The sequence below is a fragment of the Ptychodera flava genome, assembly GCF_041260155.1.
Source record: "Ptychodera flava strain L36383 chromosome 23 unlocalized genomic scaffold, AS_Pfla_20210202 Scaffold_23__1_contigs__length_28996876_pilon, whole genome shotgun sequence".
In the NCBI taxonomy this organism is placed as follows: domain Eukaryota; kingdom Metazoa; phylum Hemichordata; class Enteropneusta; family Ptychoderidae; genus Ptychodera; species Ptychodera flava.
The window spans coordinates 2,354,660-2,375,607 of NW_027248277.1; positions in this window are offsets into that span (position 1 = coordinate 2,354,660).

The following is a 20,948-nucleotide window of genomic DNA, read 5'->3' on the forward strand; positions in this document are numbered from 1 at the left end:
AAAGACTGGCATTTTTGGAAGCGATCGAGTAGCTGAGGTAGGCACAGCCCTGCTTACAGGTCTGTGTGTTCCCGGCGTGATACGGCCTCCTCTGTGGTGGAGGCCGTATATAACGCCGGGAACACACAGACCTGTACGCAGGGCTAAGGTAGGCAGGGATTTGCTGCGAAAACGAGCCCTGCCACTCCTTGACGTGTTCTGCTGGGAGTGGGGCCAATGACCAAGCTACCCGAGTGGCAGAGGCTACGGATTCGCAGGTAGGCAGGGATGCGACTTGGGCCCAAGAATGCTGAATTTCGGCAGTAATTTGGCTTTTTACGTCAAGTCCCAAAATGGATTTGAAGTCACCGACCCTACGTACGGGTTTTTGCAGGGCTGTGGTGAGCGGGGCGATTAGATGTAGCGGAACACACAGCATCGTACGCAGAGCTACCTCGCAGACTGATACAGGAAAAACCGCTGGTGGCTCCTCAGAAATACGGCTGGCAGTTTCTCCGCCAAAACAGCCGATTTTGAATCCAAATTTTGCATTGATCTTCGTTTTCGAGCACACCCACCTCGTCTAGGTTCACGATGTGCCCAGCCGCGCTTGTAAACTTAAGGAAAGCCTACTTTTATCTCTCTATGCGAGCGAAGCGATCGCAGCTATTGTTGTCTCATGAGCATACTCGGGCGAAACAGTATAGCGCCACGTACGGCGAGTATTTAGAGAAAAATAAAATCAAAAAGCAACAAAAAACAAAGCGAAAGAAAGCTAGAATTATTAATAGCTGAACGCAATATGATAGTCGAGCAATGCAGAATAAAAAATAAATAAATAAACACACAAGAAATGCCCGTAAAACCCGTCCGAGCTGAGCGATGACGTCATAAGCGTGTCGCAATGCATTCTGGGTAATTAAGGTAAAATTTGTGTATAGCATGTTGTATGATAGTAATACCGGAAATAGACAAAGAAAGAAAGAAAGAAAGAAAGAAGGAAAGTGAGCAAAAACTAACAGTTCCAGAGCTGGTCTCTGGAACTAATTAGGAAAAATTGCAAATTTGCTAATAAAGAATATAGAATAGAGAATTTAAAGATTAAAGAATAACTATGACTTATTCCAATATACAAGTGAAGGGTCTTTAACCCTTTCACCCCCAGTTCCCTGTATACAGGTCCAACTTTACCATAGAAAACAATGGATTTGGGACAAACCATGGTGGTGAAGGGGTTAATTTACAAACCATTGTGTTGTATCAAAGAATTAATTAATTCAGCTACAAATGAACATACAGCTTGGCCACTGATGGCGCTATTAGAGATATTGCCGACCTACTTACAATGGTCAATGCTCTTAATAAAACACAACGTAATACACAATATTCATGATTTAATGTAATGAAATATACATTCTGATATAAGGAAGTTTGTGTATGTGAATTTTATAGGGGATTATTTACGACACAATAGGGATAAAGAAAATAACATTTCAGTTGAAGAGATCACAATGGGAGAATCTACAAATTGTTATAATACATGTTTCAACAGCACAGCCTAAAGGCACAGTGTAATGGTACGCATCAACAATATCAATGACAGTGAAGAGCCGAGGAAAATTTAGTTCTGCCCATCTGTGTAAGATTTTTTTTAGGTGTGCTGTTAAGTCTTTTATTGTTATTCTCTGATATTATGTATAAACATTTTATAACTAGAAATTCTGACAATTTCCATATTGTACAAGGCGAATGTATGGCGAATGTCTTTTAACTGTACATAATGCTAGACAATTGAACAGGAGAACCATAATTTACTTCAGATGTGATTGGTCTTTCAATTTTACATTGAGTTTTATACAAATTCTCTATCATTGCAAACTTGAAGTTTCTCTGTTCATTTAATGCTTCAAGGACAAAGTAATAATATCTATTACCTAATTTTTATGCATCCTGCAGTCTTCAGACAGATATAGACACACATTTTTGAATTTTTGAAATATCATATTTTTATGTATGTGTCCATGATCCCAGAGCAATCTCTTCAACTGAATATTTCTTATTTTGTTCATCCCTGTTCTGCCAGAATAATGCTCAATAAAATCCACATACGTCATTATTTGCGAATATTTGTTTCATCACACTAAATCATGAATGTTGCAGTGTTGTATATCTAAGAGTACAGACAATTGAGGTCAGTGATATCTTTAAGAGCGCCATCAGTGGCCAACTGTGATGTTGATTTTAAGCCGAATTCATCAAAATTTTTATTCTAACATCAATAAATGGTCATTAATTATCAACGATCTGTTAATGAAAAATCCATCACTTGCATATTAGAATATTTTATAGTTTTTAAAAGTCTTTGATCTTACTACTTCTCAGATTCTAAAAAGAAAGGAATTGTGCCAATTTTCCACATACTTCAAGAGGGCACATTTTTATTCCTTTGAAGACATACACAGTGTATTCAGATACACATAACGGGAAATGCAGTTGAATTAATGTGAAAGAAGTAAAGAAGAACGTTGTGGCTTCAGTACATGAGAAACAATTTGTTTACATTTCAATGATTTTCTACATTTAGCTTTATACAAAACATTCTATTACATTACGTACTTGAAGATCGTGTTTTTTTGAATTCCAAACAAAATTTGAGTGTTTGTCAACATTTACTGTAAGCAACCACATTTATTCAGATTTCAAGTGTATCAAAAAAAAATCAGGATTATTTTGTTTTTCATTTGATTTATTTGCAAATTTGCTATTTTCCCCGATCACACCTTTGACAGAATAGTTTTTTGAGAAAAATAAGTAAATAAATAGATCTGATGAATTGTATCCAAGTTCTTTGGTGAGAATATTTTCCTCGCTACTACTTTCAGAAAGATTCGGCTAAAATGCATAGTTAAGTTCATCTTGTTGAATCTGAAACGAGAAGCTATTTCGAATCAGAATCTGAAGCCTAGTCAACTTTCGAGGTAAAGCAACTTGACCCAAAGGGCACGTTGTGATTTCCTTCATGTTTATGCATAAGGGGTGGACCATTTGATATCCTGGGGGGCCTTGGAAGATTTTTGGGGAAAAAAAGATGCCAGGTGGAGTTGCTCGAAAAAAAAATCTGGCTTTAAGTGGCTGATGGAAAAACAATTATGGACCATTGCGACTCGGGAAAAAAAATCTTGGCAATTGTTCGATGCACACTGCAGCATCAATAAAAATCAAGCAGAGTTTTATAAAGCATAAACCATTTCAAGCTTGAGGAACAATAACTGAATATGAACGATTGTACAGTATACATGACCTTCTGATTAGATGAAGTATGCTGAAATTGAAATTGCTCACCAGTGTTTTCCAGAAATGTGTAAATCTGAATGTATGGATTTTGTCAAAATACCACAAGAAGAGAGACAGCCTGCCATGAACTGGGTCAAGTGGACTCAGTCAGTCATGTGGACTGCTCAACTTGCTAATATCACTGAAACCAGGACACTTGTCCGACAATGACATATTTTTTTCAAGCACAAGTAATTAGCGATGGGTCCTATATCTTCACAAACAGCTTTGGTATATCCTCCGAGAAATTAAACAAGATCGCTGAAAAACCGAGTCAAACTTGGTAAGTGGGCGTGACATTACCTTTGGCTAAATGAAAACTAGTTTATGTACATGGGATAACACCAGAGTATTGCCAAACCTAAATACAACTTTTTCTGAAACAATACAGGTGCAGCCAACGGAGCTACCAGTATTCATCGAAAAAGCTATTCCAGGAGCAATGTTTGAGGGCAGGGGAAATTTTTATTTTGCTCGGGCAGGGGACATGTTTTTTGGTGCCAGGGGAGCAAATTTTAGGGTTTTTTTGTAGGGCAGCTAAGGGCAGATAGGAGCCAGTCATCCATATCATTCGGGATGGAAACCAAATAGAAGGCCACTGCAGTATGTGTCTGCATGGGATTGTTAATTTCAAGTGGATTTTTTTTTTCACAGGGCAGGGTAAAATCGACAGGTTTTTCATCACAGGGTAGGGTAGCTTCTTGCTGCGGTTCCGTATTATACGTAGCCCTGCCACTCCCTGGCTGGTTGTGTGGGGCGTGGGGCCACTCCCCACACAACCAGCCAGGGAGTGGCAGGGCTACGTAGGGGCTACGTGGGGCCACTCCCCACACAATCAGCCAGGGAGTGACAGGGCTACGTAGGGGCTACGTGGGGCCACTCCCCACACAATCAGCCAGGGAGTGGCAGGGCTACGGAACAGCAGCAAGTTAGCTTCTACAGGGGAAATGGCATGATAAAATTTTGAGGGGAATTTTTTCCAGGGCAGGGGAAATCGGCAAGTTTCTTTTTCGCCACAGGGCAGGGGAGCTTCAAAAATTCACAGTGGGGAGGGGAAACAGGCAAAAATAAGTTGGGAGTGGATAAAAATGAAGTTTGAGTGCGGTAGGGTAAGTCGAAAAATTTTCTGTGGGAGGGCAAATTATGAACAGCTAATTCATTACCCTCATGACTTAAAATTAGTCAGTTCACATTACTTGTCATGTACAATATATCTTATCATAGTAAGGACCTTTTTAAAAGTGCATTGTTCGTTGGCTGCACCTGACAATATCCATTTATGTGTATGTAGTGAGTCAAAATTACACTGATTTCAGCAAAGCATTTGAAAAATCAAATCAGTCTCTCTTATTGGAATAAGGTACAATGTTACAGTTTTCACACGGATCTGTTGAAGTGGTTTCGTATTTACCAACAGAAGGCAAAGGGTACTTATTAATGGTACCTCGCCATCGTGGTGTGACATAACGTCTGGTGTACCATGAGGATCTATTTTAGGTCCTCTTTTGTTTGTTTTATACGTCAACGAGATCTTTAATATTTGCAGAGCAATTATTATTTGCAGAAGACACTGAACTTTACAAAAGACAGTTTAATTTGCAGTCATCATCAAACTTGTACAGTGATCATCTACGTGGTAATAGCCCTGAATATTGACAAATGTGGCACAATGAAGATTTCTTTGAAAACGAACACAATAACGACTATCACATTAAGTACCAAAACCTCTTGCTAGGCTTAATCATCAGAAAGACCTTGGTATAGTACTTGACAGAAAACTTTCTTTTGACAAATATATTGATCATATTGTTGCCAAGGCAAATCTTATTGTTGGTTTTATAAAGCGAAATTTTAGTCTTATTGACAATGCTCCTGCTCTACTCGTTTGTTTGTAGCAATTGTTCGTCCAATTTAAGAATACAACGCGGTCGTTTTTAATTCTATCTGAAAGCACCAAGCATGAGAATTGAATCAATTCAAAAATGCTTTCTCCTTTTTTTCACATGTCAAACATGACTTTCATAAGGACAGCAGAGTTTGGTGTAATTGTGACTATGACTTACTCTGCAATATTTATAATATTCAACATTTACATTTTCGTAGTGGTATTTTTGACTATGTATTCCTGAGTTGATGTCTTTTGTTACATTTTAATCGTACGGGTAGTGTATCTTTTTTTGTCTCAATGTTCCTTTGTTAAGTGCCAGAAGAAGGGACTTTAATTTAAATACCTCCCAATAAAATCGATGTTAGAAAGAGAGGGTTCATTGGTCGCATTTCTCACTTCTTTAATTCATTTAACATTACGAGTAATATTGATATCTTTGACGAGTCACAGCAACTTTACAAAACAAACATCTTGGCAGTTTTGTCTGAATTTGATGATTCTTTCGTGTAATGTTTCTTGTATTTATCATACATGCTTTGCCTGTATTGCCATTCTTCTATTGTTCAGACGGTTCTGATATGAACCCATTTTTTAACTAGTGAAAATACGAATTATATTTTCAGTGTAACCGAACTACTTACAGCGACGCGTGACCTTCGCTAGTATGCATGATCTTCGTTGGTATATGTAAAACAGCTGAGCGAATAAGGCATTCCGAAACGTCATTATGATTATGGTCAAAATTCTGTTGTTTGCAGTCACTTCATAGGCATTGCGCTTAGGCACAAGTACAGTTGTACCAAAAACATACAAACGAACGTTTAAAATTTGTATCATTTGCCGACACCTGTCATCGTTCACGGCCGGTCCCATGGCGGCGCAGTGTTTTCATGTCATCTACGCTGCTGAAGATTACATGTAAGATACCGGTTGACAGTGCATCATGATAGAACCGCTTTACGACAAGTTTCCTGTTGAGGAGCTTAAGTATATGGGCGGCAAATTACATCGTTTACAGCCGTAAATGAGCCGCAAAAATCAAACCGCACTGAAAATACTCGCGACAGACAAGGTTGAAGGCGCACATTATATTTCCGATTTGTAAGCTTACCTGTCAGTGAGATTCACAGGTCATGATCCGTGTCTGGTGGCGGTGCGGTGAGGGTTTCAGATACAATGTAAGATCTAGGGAAGTCAAGCTTTCGCTTAGGTTGTTAAAGGAAGTTTAGTTCTATTTAATTTAGGCAAGCCAGGAACGAAAATATACGAGCAGACGACGGAAATACCTTTGAAATGTTTTATTCGTACAGCAACAAAATCACGAACGAGTTACGACACTACAGCTTACAGTGTACTCACTTCATGTTTTCCCTAATCCGCTTACTAAGATGGTAAATTCGGCATATTTTACGTCTTGGGACATGTACAATTCTTCGAAATAAACTAACTGGTACGGGTATAATATCCACTGTGCATTCATAGATGTCGCAGAGCTACTTGCTCCGTGCTCTCAGCTGTTCATACTCGATCGAGTTTGAAATCGAACGCTGACCAGTGACCATCTTTTGAGAAATTGTGCCATTTCTGAAGCTGTGAAAGACAGTATATTCACTCCATGCAAATTGTATTGTCCTGTAATGTCCTTTGCCGTTTGGCATCCCACTTCACACATTCTACAACAACTTTTGTAGTCGAACAGAATCCCTTTTTGCCGTGAATTATACCTATTCATTTTGGCACCTTTTCTTCACACATTCTATTACAGCACCTGTACAATGTGCATGAACAGAAGAAAGTTTTAACGACTATAATTAACCTGTTTCCATGCAGGATTTCTTGAAATAGTCCATTGCTGAACTTAGTTCAGAGTGTTGAGAAGACAAAATTTATGTCTCATTGAACTTGTACATAGGTGGAAAGAGATCAATGAATAAGAAGACAACGCGAAACAATCGTGATTTGTGATTTCGTAATAAATGAAAATAGAGTGAATTTAATTGTCAATGGTAGAAGATGATAACATTAAAATTTTGTTTTAGAATGTAAAGAACAAAGAAAGTTCGAGTTGCAATGAAAGGATAGTTTTGAATGAGACTCGATGTAGAAAATAATAGAGACAAATCGCACCTGACGTAAGTAATGGTTCTCTTGCTCGATTGTCTGACATTATTATTATTTCAAAGATATTCGCTATATAGGTATCTAAAATGTACTGAGTATATGCTACTGGAGGGAATCCGACCTCTTGTCATATGTGGAAAATTGTCAGAATTTCTATTGATAAATGTTTATACACTACATCAGAAGATAATGATAGATTTTACAGCATATTCAATATATTTTTATATATGTGATGAATTTAATTAACACATCATTGATATTTCAATTGTAAATTTTACAAACTAAGCTAATATCAAATACCTGTAGTCGTCTAGTAGGCTCCGATTTCGATTGCGAAACCGTGCGTAATTTTTGCCGAGCCGATTTGAAGACACATTTGGACACTGGTGGTGCTATCAAATATCGCTGATCTACTCACTTTGGATCAATATTCCGCGGGAAACAACTCTGTGACATTTATGATATAGTGTCGTGAAATATGCATCCGGAGATTTGCGTAATGATTAATATAGATTTCATTGATTATAAAAGGCGAAGTAAATCGACAAACTATTTTGACAATGATAATTATGTTGCCATAAACCACGACAATTAAAGCAGATCGCAGCGATGTCATTTTGTTTGAGGCGATCTCTGACTGTGGCAGTGACCAAGAATGTGGTTGAATGGTGGATAAACATGGCATTAGGGACCGTTCAGTTTTTACAGCCTGGGGGGGGGCGGCAAAATCTTGTCGCCGGTGTTCAAAAAAATATAGACCCCCTCCATTTTTCGTGAAAAAAAGATGACCCCCCTTTGTCAGACGAAAAAAAATGATGACCCCCCCACCGCCCAACCACCCCACCCCGCTGAAAAATAACCAAAACCCATATGTCAAATTTACCCGCACGGTTTGTATTTGAACTCCGGTACACGGCGCACTTTATTCGTGTAGCAGAGATGCCAGTGCACAAACTTCTCAGCCACATCCATGCAAACATCTGTTAATTAGGACGACTGTAACTTCATTTCCATAAACAAATTATGTCCATGGACATTGTATAAAGTAAACTTTATTGGAGTGGTTCGCCAAAGGCAGCAATCCGGTTAAGAGTGTCATGGGCCAATACGTTAAGTCAACTTTATTCTAGTTGGCTACCAAAGATGGCCTGCCGGTAAAGAGGGTCGATCATGGCCATTGCACTGATTGCATAAAGTAAATTTTACTGGACAGGGCCGCTGAAGGCATCCGGCCATTAAGACGGTCATGGGCTATTACATAAAATCAATTTATTGTAGTTGGCCACCGAAGGCAGCCCACTGGTAAAGAGGGTTGATCATGGCCGTTGCATGAAGTAAACGTAATTGGAGTGGGCCACCAAAGGCGTCCGCCCATTAAGAGGGTCATGGGCTATTACATAAAGTCACTTTATTGTAGTCAGCCGCAGAAGGTGGCCCGCCAGTAAAGAGGGTCGATCATGGCCATTGCATGAAGTAAACGTAATTGGAGTTGGCCACCAAAGGCGTCCATCCCATTAAGAGGGTCATGGGCTATTACTTAAAGTCAACTTATTGTAGTGGGCTGCCGAAGGTGGCCTGCCGGTAAAGAGGGTCGATCATGGCCGTTGCACGAAGTAAACCTAATTGGAGAGGGCAGCAAAAGGCCTCTGCCCGTTAAGGTGAAGTACTACGAATTACGTCAAAATTAAGTTGTGGTGTCATTTTCTTGAAACTTTGCACAAATATTCTTGGAAGTTGTGCAAGTGCAAAAATAAAAATAAAAATGGGGGTCACCACGCTCGTTTCCATGGAAACGGACGTTAAAATGGCGTCGCTAGAAATAAATAAACATAGGGCCAAAGTCCCTGAAGCTACTATAGACATGGATACAAAATTAAGTATTTCCTGACTGTATGAAATTATCTCACTAAGGTCATCCTAGGGACATGTAAACCAAATATCATATAACCGAGTTAGTATTTCATCGGGGTTGAGCTTTTAGCGAAAAAGGAAAATTTAAGCCAGCGGTTTTGAAAAAACAAGCGACTCAACAGTTGACAGAGCTCTGCTGTGTTATGTAGAGAATAACCTTTTGTGACACATGTATTGATGAAGAAGGTGGATATCTTTGATAGCTCATTTCAGGATGGCCTGACCAAAAATGGAAAAAAATTCCGTAAAAATACAGATTTGCATATTTCATCAGACTATATTAGTCTATAATAGCAAATAAACGAGAGTTAATTACATTCTAATTAAAGTAAACAAGACTTGCTTAAATCAAGATTTACGTCATAAAAAAACAGCATATCTGTCAGGTTATAAAGAATCTTGAGCTGGTTACCTTTCAATATCAGTATTTTCATCCTATTAACCAAGCACATTTTAACTTTCAAATTAACATTGTAAGTAAGTTCTGTTGAATAAGTTGAGACTGAACGTACTCAGAGAAAGCACACTGAAGAGACAAATGTTTGAAACTTAAGAAGTTCAAGGTCATCAAAAGCATTGTAAGGAATCATGTTACACTTTCATTGCACTGTTTACACAGATTGCATAATTGCTATAAATAGCACATGAGGAATCTTACACTTACAGCCCAGCTTTACCATAAAAACACTATCACTTTGACCACTCTTTTAATTGACCACTCTATTTTTTTCCTCAAAAAGTAATCTTATTTTATCCTTACCAAGTCAACCATAAATGGAAATTAGAACTTTCTCTATCTCTATTTATTTGACCACCCTATCATGACAAACTATTATGAGCAATTTCTTTTAGATAACATAAATGGTTGTTCAGAATATATCAAAGTTGGGATTCAGGAAAGTTGCCTTTACATGTTTTAATCCTCAATTCACTATGAACTGTCAAAAAAGTTGAACTTTCTGATAATTCCACACTAAAATTATTTTGGCTTTGATGATTTCCTAATTAATTCAATTATTTGAAATCATATTATTTTTTTCTGGGTGAATTGATAGGGTTTATACAGTACAAGAATTACATACAATGTAAGTCAAACTTTGACCAAAAATTACAAAAAAATTCCTTAAAAATACACATTTGCATATTTCATCACAATTTGAACAAATCTAAGTTGGGTTATCCCTAGGGACCTGTATACCAAATAACAAAGCTGTCTGACCAGCGGTTATGAAGAAGAAGATTTTTTACCAAAAACACCTTTTTTGGCATTAATTTGCCTATTTTCAACAATATCAAAAAATTAAAAAAAATAGTTTCTCAAAATCTTATTTTTCATCTACACAACAAATATCAAATCAGTAAGTACTGCGGTTCTCAAGATATTTGAGTGGACGGACGCCTCACAAACGGACATACATACATACATACATACATACATACATACATACATACATACATACATACATACAGACTGACGACGGACGCCGGACGGATACCCATCCCAATAGCTTCTATAGACTATAGTCTATAGTAGCTAAAAATGATATAATTCACTTAAACTAAAGAAAGCAATTATAAAACGCTTAGCAAATGAGTTAATTTTAATAAATACCAAGACTTAAGATCCATATCTATCGAATGTATAGTTTTCATGATGTTTGTAAAGAAATTTTAACATAAGTATCGATTACAAAATGACGATATCGAAATTATATCACTACATAATTTTCGAACTTTCTTCCTGTCGCTTTGAATGGTGTCATTTTGACCAAACTTGGCGAATAAACTCCTGACATAATACCATTTAGTTTACATATTTAATAAAGGGTGTCACCACGCTACTTTTTACAATATCTCAAGGTGAATGGGTAATTTGCGCCATATAAATGGGAGAGAAATGTTAATTTTTCGCTCATATTGAATAAAAACCAGCTTCCTAGGGGGTCAAAATATGACAATGTTATAGGTCACATGTATTTCTAAGACACTGGGTCAAAAAATTAGGTAAAAGCGCAATTTCAACAATGACAGGTGATGTTAAAAACATGCGCTACAAAATAACCCATTTGCGGCAGGCTGGAGTTAAATCTGCGCAGAAACGTTCTAAAGCGTGTGCGCGTCCGAATTCGTCGCCCTTTACCTTAAGAGGGTCATGGTAATACACGAAGTAAATTTATTGTAGTGGGCCCGCGAAGGTGGCCCGCCGGTAAAGAGGGTCGATCATGGCCATGGCATAAAGTGAACTTTATTGTAGGTATTATGTTTTTAAAAATGTGGTGACCCCCCCTTTCCTACCAGTGGAAAAGCGATGACCCCCCCCCCCCCACCTTCGCGGATTCCAAAATTACGATGACCCCCTGGATTTTGCCGGTCCCCCGGCCGTAAAAACTGAACGGTCCCTTATCGAAGAAGATACTGTACATAACGCAGGACAGGTTTGACCACAGGCGACCCATTAAGTATTACTGAGTTTTTCACACTGTTTTCTCTATCATTTTCTCTTCTTTCTTCATGCTCTGAATGATCGGAATAAATAAAATAAATGGTTTATATAACCTAACCTAGCCTCTGTGACTCTTTATTTATTTTACACTCCATTACAAGGACGTATATCTCTCATACACACATGCTCTAATTAATTAGTCAACACAACTAATTATGCTCATCCGTGGACTTATCAGAGGTTGGTCAACATCGGAAAGATAGTGATGTTAATGAAAAAGGAGAAGGTATGAAGATCTTGGGAAACATGTCCCGAGGACGTCCGTAAACCTAGTGGACGCTTATATATTCATGATATGCGCAAACAAACACTGCTCATTATTCAAAAATAAACGGGAACGCTGGAATATTTAACGCGCGTGCTTTTCGTTGCCGAGCGCCAAATTCTAACATAACTAAGCAGACATGGTCCTGCTCCATGTAACAAATGCCACCCAGAAAGTATCGACCGACCAAGAAAAAGATCGCCGGAGTTGCCGTTTCATGAGTTTTCAACAAAATTATATATATATATATATATATATATATATATATATATATATATATATATATATATATATATATATATATATATATATGTTTCACGTCGTCATTTTCTGGGAGTGTATATACCAAGTATAATTTACAAACCGCGTCGTGATTCAAGGCACAATGGTGACACATTAGCAGCAGCACACACTGGAGAATTTTGGCCAGCACTGTGATTTTTTAAACCAGTCACCTTCATTTCTCTGCACTCGCTATTAACTCCATGTCTACCGGTAACATATCGTTATTTTCTGTCTCCAAGTACGTACCAGCAATAGGCCTTTGACGTTAAAGTCGGTTGTTTTCTGGTATAAGGTAGCAACCAAGCTCATGACTAGAATGACTGTACGGCTTCAAAGAGTCGCCGGTTACTTTTTTCGCATAATAAAAGAGAGTTGGTCGCTACATGGAGCTAGTTTCTAGCTCCATGGTCGCTACTAGTCTAAGGAATTCATCGATTTTCAATCGTGCCTTATGCTGTTAGCAAAATTCCCGAAAGAAGCGGCGCACGGGCTATAAAACTTCGTTTGTACTGTTAGGCTAGCTTTGGGTCCATAGCTGTGGTGTTTTCGGACAGGATTTCTGCCTTTTACGGCTGGTTTTGACTTTAACGTCACCACCACAGCCATGGGAAGTCCATGTTCTGCCCGACAGCACGCTTGTCGCAAATTTGTTTGTCGATATTTCGAAAATTTTCCAACCAAATTGCCAACACTCTTCGACAACATGGTTAATAGGGGCCTACCACTACCAGAAATCCGCTCAAAAATCACAAAACTATCGCAGTTTTTCCAGCTTTTTCCGACATGACTACTCGCAGACCGTTCTTTTTCTGGCGTACAAGCGATTGACGAGGCTCAGTGCAGTGCAGCCCGTCACTAAAGTCACCTGAGCGGTGACCTCGCAACCATCGGAACACAAACTGACTTCACCGATGATGTCGGCCACTACGCTAAGAAGCCTGTGATAATTTTTACCAGCACTGTCATTTTTTTAAACCAGTCACCGTCATTTCTATTCACTCGCTATTATCTCCATGTCTGCCGGTAACATATCGTTATGGAGAAGTTTAGTTACACGTAATTACGTTCCATCATCAGCTGATCAGTGATAACCATACGTCGCGTACGTGTAGAACATACGTTCGGAACGGTAAACAACATCTCTACACATACAAAATGTAGTCATAATTACGTGTAGTATTTTTTAGATATTCTTGATGATTCCCGCGAATTTAGACAAAAAACCTTGTAAACTATCATGGAAAACATCTTTGATATCATAATATTTCGTATTGTTTGCACCAGCGCAAGAAGTACTTGCTATATGATTTCCTTACATGAACGAAATGTTGTTGTCTCATTCCACTAGTTATCTGACACAGGCGTGATGTTTTCTGGGTAGTTTTTATAAGTGTAGTTCTACGTTTCGACGTTCTCTTCCGTAGCCTTAGGCTACGGAAGAGAACGTCGAAACGTAGACGTGTTATCTGACGCCGCTCCAAAGAGTTCTCCAAACCATATAAAAATACCGCAATTATACGGTGTCGCTCAAATTTGATCAGAATTGGTACATAACAGTATGGGTACCAAAGATCAACAATAAATGTTGTTTATCTGTTCAGTGCAGGAAAATTCTACGTTGATGTTATGGCAATGATTTCTGCACAGTACAACCAGAAAAACAACAAGAAATATTTAAACCAGAAAAACAAGAATGACAAAAGTAATTAAAGGCAGGGGGAGCCTATAAATACCCCCTATCTCCCTGGGGATTCATAGTCCAACATGATTGGCACATGCTAATAACGTCAACGAATGCTCCCGAAAATCTGGATCTTTCAACAACCATGGTGTAAATTAATTAAGCACTGTTCGAACATATTACGTTTTGTGAATACTTGTGGCATCACCCTGTTGGCGAAATTCTCTCATTTTTTCCATTTTAAGTTGATTTTTTATGCCAAAACTGCTTCGATGATGTGTTCGAAGCGTCCAACGAACAATAGATGAAAGCATTCAAACAGCTGCCAATCACGAGGGGACGCGCAAAGGTGCAAACGATCAAACATTTGTTGTGTACATCGGATCGATTACGATGTCAACAATGAATAAACGATTCTTAACATCTACTGAACGAAAAAACTTGACCAACGGTTACTGAACACGCGCCTCAATGAATTCAGACACAAACGGACTACTTCATGGTTTCAAGCAGATTGCCTCTCCCTTTTTGGTCGTTGATATGTGTACCTGTAGGCCTATGAATGGGTGATGTTTTTGTTGACCTGCAGTACGATATTTTACGATAGATCGCCTTTGGAAGTATGTTGTGGCATAGCCCTACGTACGATGACGTGTATTCCCGGCGTTATACGGCCTCCCACCACAGCTCTGCTGATTACCATGGACAAAACCGGCAACATGCGGATCCAATTTGGACGGAGCACGAAAAACTACTTTCTAACTGTTTTCCGCCGAAATCAACTCAATCTACATGTATGCAGCCTACCCAAACCACTCAACCGCTCACAGACTGCGAAAAAAAATGCTCTCGTGACATCCAAAACCGTTGTTTGCTCGCGATGCACGGTCAATGGCTCATGCAGTGGACGGGCATTGGATACGTTCATGCCACGATTACATGTATACAGGTGCCCATGAGCTTCATTATTTCCTGTCGGGTCGGGGCGATGAAACTAAATCGTGATTGATTCATCTCTGTCGGATTTGACCAAAAAGAGACACTTGACATAGATTATAGCATCAAATGTTGACCGTTCAGACTGAAACACGATGAAAGGTCTGAAGATCGCCGTGATCGGTGATGTCGTTCTTCTCTATACGTTTTTCTGAGCTAGTTTTTTACTAAATTGTTCGAGTATTAGCTGACGTTTTTTTTTTGAAAACTTAATCAACTTTTCTTTCCCAACCAGGGCACAACATTACCTTTTTTACTTTCATGGTAACCTAGGATGAATTGAATCGCAGATTATATAGACTCTTATGTTCTCCCTCGATTGTCTGTGACTGATTTTGCTATCTCCATATCGATATTGCGTTCGCACTCGGGTGTCTTGAAACTTACGTCATTCACTGAAATAGTTTTCGGACAAACTCAAGAAATTCGACAACTACTAACGAATAGTCGGCAAAATTTACAGAGACAAGCAATAATAATTATGGTCATTTTACCGTCTTTTTTACCATTTTTGCCGTCTTTAGATAAGCGGACTCGTTTGACGGAAGCAGTATATAACGATCTGAGTTCCCATATTTTTACCCTACCGTGTGAGTGTAGTATTCGAATGAGTGAGATCGTATTCTTACGCTGTTCCGAGTGGTCTGGAGATTTTTTATAATATACAATAAATTGACCTTATCAAAATTATTGTTTTACATTGCTTGGATATTGATATTTTTTCCGTACGTTTTGACTGTTGATTTGAAGTCTTTTGATTCTCCATTGGCAGCAGCACATGTACGGTTACAACCGCCATGTGATGACCAGAGTGTGATTGTAAAGTTGTCGGGAAGTTGTTCAGAAGAAAAATCATTTTGTATTTAGAGGCTTCAGTTCGGGATTTTTCAAGATAAACAAATCATTATACATTTCCTACGTCTTTGAAACGGGGATTACGGTAATGTGATGAATGTGACGAAAATTTTGTGAACGTCTTTGCAATGTGTTCCCACAATGAGTGTGAACTGATTCTTTGTCAGTAAAAATCGTCAGAAATGGTCCAGTGACCGTGATAAAATAAACACAGATGCAAAACCATTGCGAGGAAGATAGTAAGAAATTCACATTGCAATATTTGCTGTCGTATTTCTCAGCAGGAATAATCATTTTTACACGTTGTGTATAAGATCAGCAAGCAGGTGTTCGGCGGTCAATTGCTTCTATCATAATGATCTTGATCGCAGCTATTTGGCGAGAAGACAGCGGGTACTTATAATCTCGCAAAATTATTGATATCATGTCTTTGTGTTGAACATTTTCGATCGGAGGCAGCTCAAATCAACAGCCGTGATATATTCGGAATCGTGTTCTCAGTGGACACCGAACTACCTGCTATCAACAGTGCGTTATGTACCATCGGCGGTAACACATTGGTCGTAATCTTGTCTAATTCTGCCCCGCCGTTTGTACAGTCCAGAAATTTCAAAGCTAGATTTTTTCACCCTGACATATAATACAGCGACCTTGTACACTAATGATCATTCCATTGTTTCTGTTGGGGTTTGTTGGTTTTTTAATTTGCTCCGTGGCCCCGGTAAGATTTTTTCAATACGATACAGAGTTTGAAATTTTTTCAAGGTAAATTTAGTATATTCCCAGTTTGTGGGTAAAGTTTTCTGGAGTGAAAGTTTGAGTTGACGCTGATAGAGTAGACGTCGAGCCCGGCACAGTTGACTGGGACCCGGTCGGTTTGGGGTCGTTTAGTCCAGAAACCTGCAGCAGAGTTCTGTATGATCACCGTTCGGCATTTGGGTGATTTTTTGGTCAAAGTAATGCAGTAACAATGTACGCCAGATTTTTTGTGTTGTTTTTGTCACAACTGTCATGTGCGTATACGGAAAAACGGTAGTAATATCCAGTGCTCGTAATGCGTGCAAAATTTATTCAGTGACTGTTCACGCAGCAGTCGTAAATACGACTAGGATTTACCACTACGTAACAACTGTAAACACCGCATCAATAATCCATACGAAAATTTTGTGCTGAATCGAGGGAGATAACAATTGCGGTAGAAAAGGTCAGTCCATCATCCGTCAAAGTTGTTGATCGAAAAATCTTCACTGAGCGCCAACTACATGAGTGGCTGTTATAGTTGTACACGTAGTTCTGTGGGCTTTCCGCTGTCACTTGTTACGAGCTATGTTCAAAGTGCGTCAAGCTACGAATATTTTCATGTACTGAGTTACAGACATCGGTGAAGTACCGGGTACATTGATTTTGTTCAAAACCACTGCCTGTTTGTTCCTCGTGTTGTTTTTTGTGTCCCTAACGTCGACTGGCTCTATGTGCGTACAAACATAGCAGTCGGGATTACGATTTCCTGGATAAATAGATTTATTCCGCCTCTGACGGAAGATACACACAAAGATACACACTGTTTTACATGTGCCACTCCTAGGCCCTGGGATCGATTTTCATACCTTTAAGGTCTGAAACTTTATGTACTGAAGGTAAACTTTAGCAACATGCATAGCAGAAAGGCAGCTAGCCCCCCTTACTTTGACCATAGACGGTCTTCCTCCCCTCTACTGTCTATGGTTTGAGCAGGTCTGTTAATATGTAACAGTTCATAAACAATGACAGGAAATGACTCAAGTCAATGGAGTAAGATTGTTTCAAGCCTGTTTCAGAATTTCGCTTTTTCTTACCTCATTTGCACATTTTTGACACTGATGTGTTCATTTGAACAAATTCACATCTCAACCCCTACATCTAGCTGTACACCAAATACTAAGACAGTAGCTTTGGCGGTATGGGAGCCTTTGTGTGTGACGGACATACATCCGCGCATACCCACAAATATACAGACACTTAGACTCATCATATAAGCTCTTTTTGGTATTTATATATAAAACCAAATATGAGCTAAAAAACTGTATCAAAGAAAATCGGCTGATTTAATTCGAGGATACTAGCTAGAATATTCCTCATATAAAAATTAATGTTTCTTAAAACTTAAACGAATTTCCAATGTTTGTGAGAAAAAATACAGCAAAATTATCGAGAACGCACAGCTAAACTGAAAGGCAGGCCACCGTCCCTCCACCCACGGACGGTGGGCAGACAAAACCTTAGCAACACCACCCGATTGAGAGAACCACGCTTAACCACACGAACTTTGACCCTAGTCAAAATCAGACTTGTCCCTGGGAAATATGTTTACAAGTTTGCCCACATATAAACAACGTAAAGGTCAAAGGTTTCAACTTCCGACTTCCTGCTTTACGGACGTCCTCATGCCATGAGGCACTGAGGCAAGGCACTGGCAGGGTTTGCACTGTTCGCGACCATTTAAACGTTTGAAATTAAAGACGCTGGCTCTCCTCGGCCATCGAAATACATTGGCTGCAGTAGATTTTCGATAAATGGTCATGACTGGCCGCAATTTGGTAATTTAAGGACACATTTCAGGAGAGCTTCTTACCTTACCTTTTAGTAACCATTCCTATCTTTCGCGATGTTGACCAACCCGTAAAATCCCTGATAAGTCCACGGATAAGCATAATTAGTTGTGTTGACTAATTAATTACAGCATGTGTGTATGAGAGATATACGTCCTTGTAATGGAGTGTAAAATAAATAAAGAGTCACAGAGGCTAGGTTAGGTTATATACACCATTCATTTTATTTATTCCGATCATTCAGAGCATGAAGAAAGAAGAGAAAATGATAGAGAAAACTCAGTAATACTTATTGGGTGGCCTGTGGTTTGACACGTGTTTGTGCATTGTATACTAACATGTTATAGAAAATAATAAAAAATTCAAATTTGTTGCCTTTCATGAAAGGAAAACAAAGTTGACATTGTATGTTGTCGGTGTTATTGTATGGATTGTCTGTATAGAACAGTATCCATTATTTAAGAAGTGTATCTAAGGCAAGGAGATCTAAAATCGTTATATCATTGACTAAACTATTTAAAAATTTAATGCAGATACATATTGTGTGTAGGAACTCATAATCTGCGACCCCTCCTCGGTTACGGTGTATGTTGTGTTTCCTCTGAAGTGTAGTGTACATCGTTACAAAGTAGAGGTCAACAGTGCCTCATCTTACATAAACTTGAATAAACACACAAACAAACAAACTGAACATATGGATAGCAGAAATCAAGTGTACTTATGGTACATACTAAATACAAATAGAGAAACCCTGATGTTTCCCAAGAGAGACTGGAACATGTCAAGAGATTTTACTTCAGAAACAGATAAAGTTTAGTAGGACTAGTTTGAAGTTTTATGTACATGACACAAGTCATTGACAATGACATAGTCCCCACTTGTAATAGGAGTATTAGTCTTGATGGGGCAGGGAAATGTGGTCATTAAAGCCGCACTTTTCAATTCCAGGTTCTCGCATTAGTTGAGTTCTCCTCCCAGTCAAACGCTTGGCCAGTACAATATTGATTTCTATAACATTGATTACACAAACTGATCTCAACCTTTTGTCACATTTTGCTGATCCTGCAAACAGAGTTTATGCAAGCTTTTGATTGACGGTCGGTTCAAATCGCCAACGGTCATTGATTCCCCACCACAAACGCTTGAATTTCCTTAAATAATGTCCTCCAGTCGCGTTAGACTTTGAATATAACCACAGAGTTCGATCGGCAGCAACTTCGCGCTGACCGCTTGGCAGTCTGTCTGTGTTTTTGCGGCCGGGGAAAACTAAAAAGTTGCATTTTTTGGAGCGTGTGCCTGCGTGTTGGCTGTTTGGTGTCCACTTACACAATGAACGCCGCCATAACTTGGCGTCCTTTTAAAGGGAGGCTCCACCTTTAAGAAGTATCACTGGAGTGTATATGTTGAGATCTATGGGCACATAGGTCTATGTCATTGTTCCCAATTTGAAACACATGAGGCATGTCTAAATTATGGTTCTAAATCGGGAAAAAAGATCAGACCTCTAGCTGTATTGGCCAGCCAAGAAAAACATATGTGCATAATTAATGAGGTACAAGATGTGACAGCTTAAGGCCTATTATCCTATCAAAATTGAAGCGTAAAGAACTTGTGGTTACTGAGTTATGCATATATATGCATAATCAAGGTCAAAGGTCATCAAGGACACATGACATTTTGAAAAAAAAATTGTATTGCTAATTAATCCATATATGCCAAAATTCAGACCTCTAGCTCTATTGGCTTGCCCACAATTATATATGTGCATAATTAATGAGGTTAAGCATGTGTTGTCATAAGGTCTCCCATCCTACTAAATATAAAGGATATAGCACTTGTGGTTACTTATTTATTGACATAATCGTGTATTTTAGGTAAAAGGTCATCAAGGTCACATGACATGTCAAAAAATTTCTATCCTATAGTCTATCCCTATATACCAAAAATCATACATCTAGCTCTATTGGCTCGCTCAAAATTAGATATGCACATAATTAATGAGGTACAATATGTGGCGTCATAAGATGTCCCATCATACAAAATATGAAAGGTATATTTGAGGTCAAGGTCACCGAGGTCACGTGACATTTTGTCAAAAAAATTGTCTTGATAAGTTATCCCTATATACCAAAATCAGATCTCTGGCACTATTGGCTCGTTCAAAATAAGATATGCGCATAATTAATGAGGTACAATATGTGGCGACATAAGGTGTCCCATCATACCAAATATGAAGGCTGTAGCACTTGTGGTTACTGAGTTATGGACAAATATGTATATTGGAGGTCAAAGGTCATTGAGGTCACGTGACATTTTGTCAAAAAAATTGTATTGCTAAGTTAGGCGCCGTAAAATAAATTCTTTGTTTGCCGTCCGCGTGCGGGTAGGTTTTTGGACGAAATATAAAAAACAAACACAGATCGTATGCTCGAAAATACGACGCGTTGTGTTCTTCCCTTGTTGGCAATGTCGCAGCAATTTACTTAAATGTCGCAAAAACGCAAATGTCGTACGATCGTTTCGATACAAATCAGATTACCTAT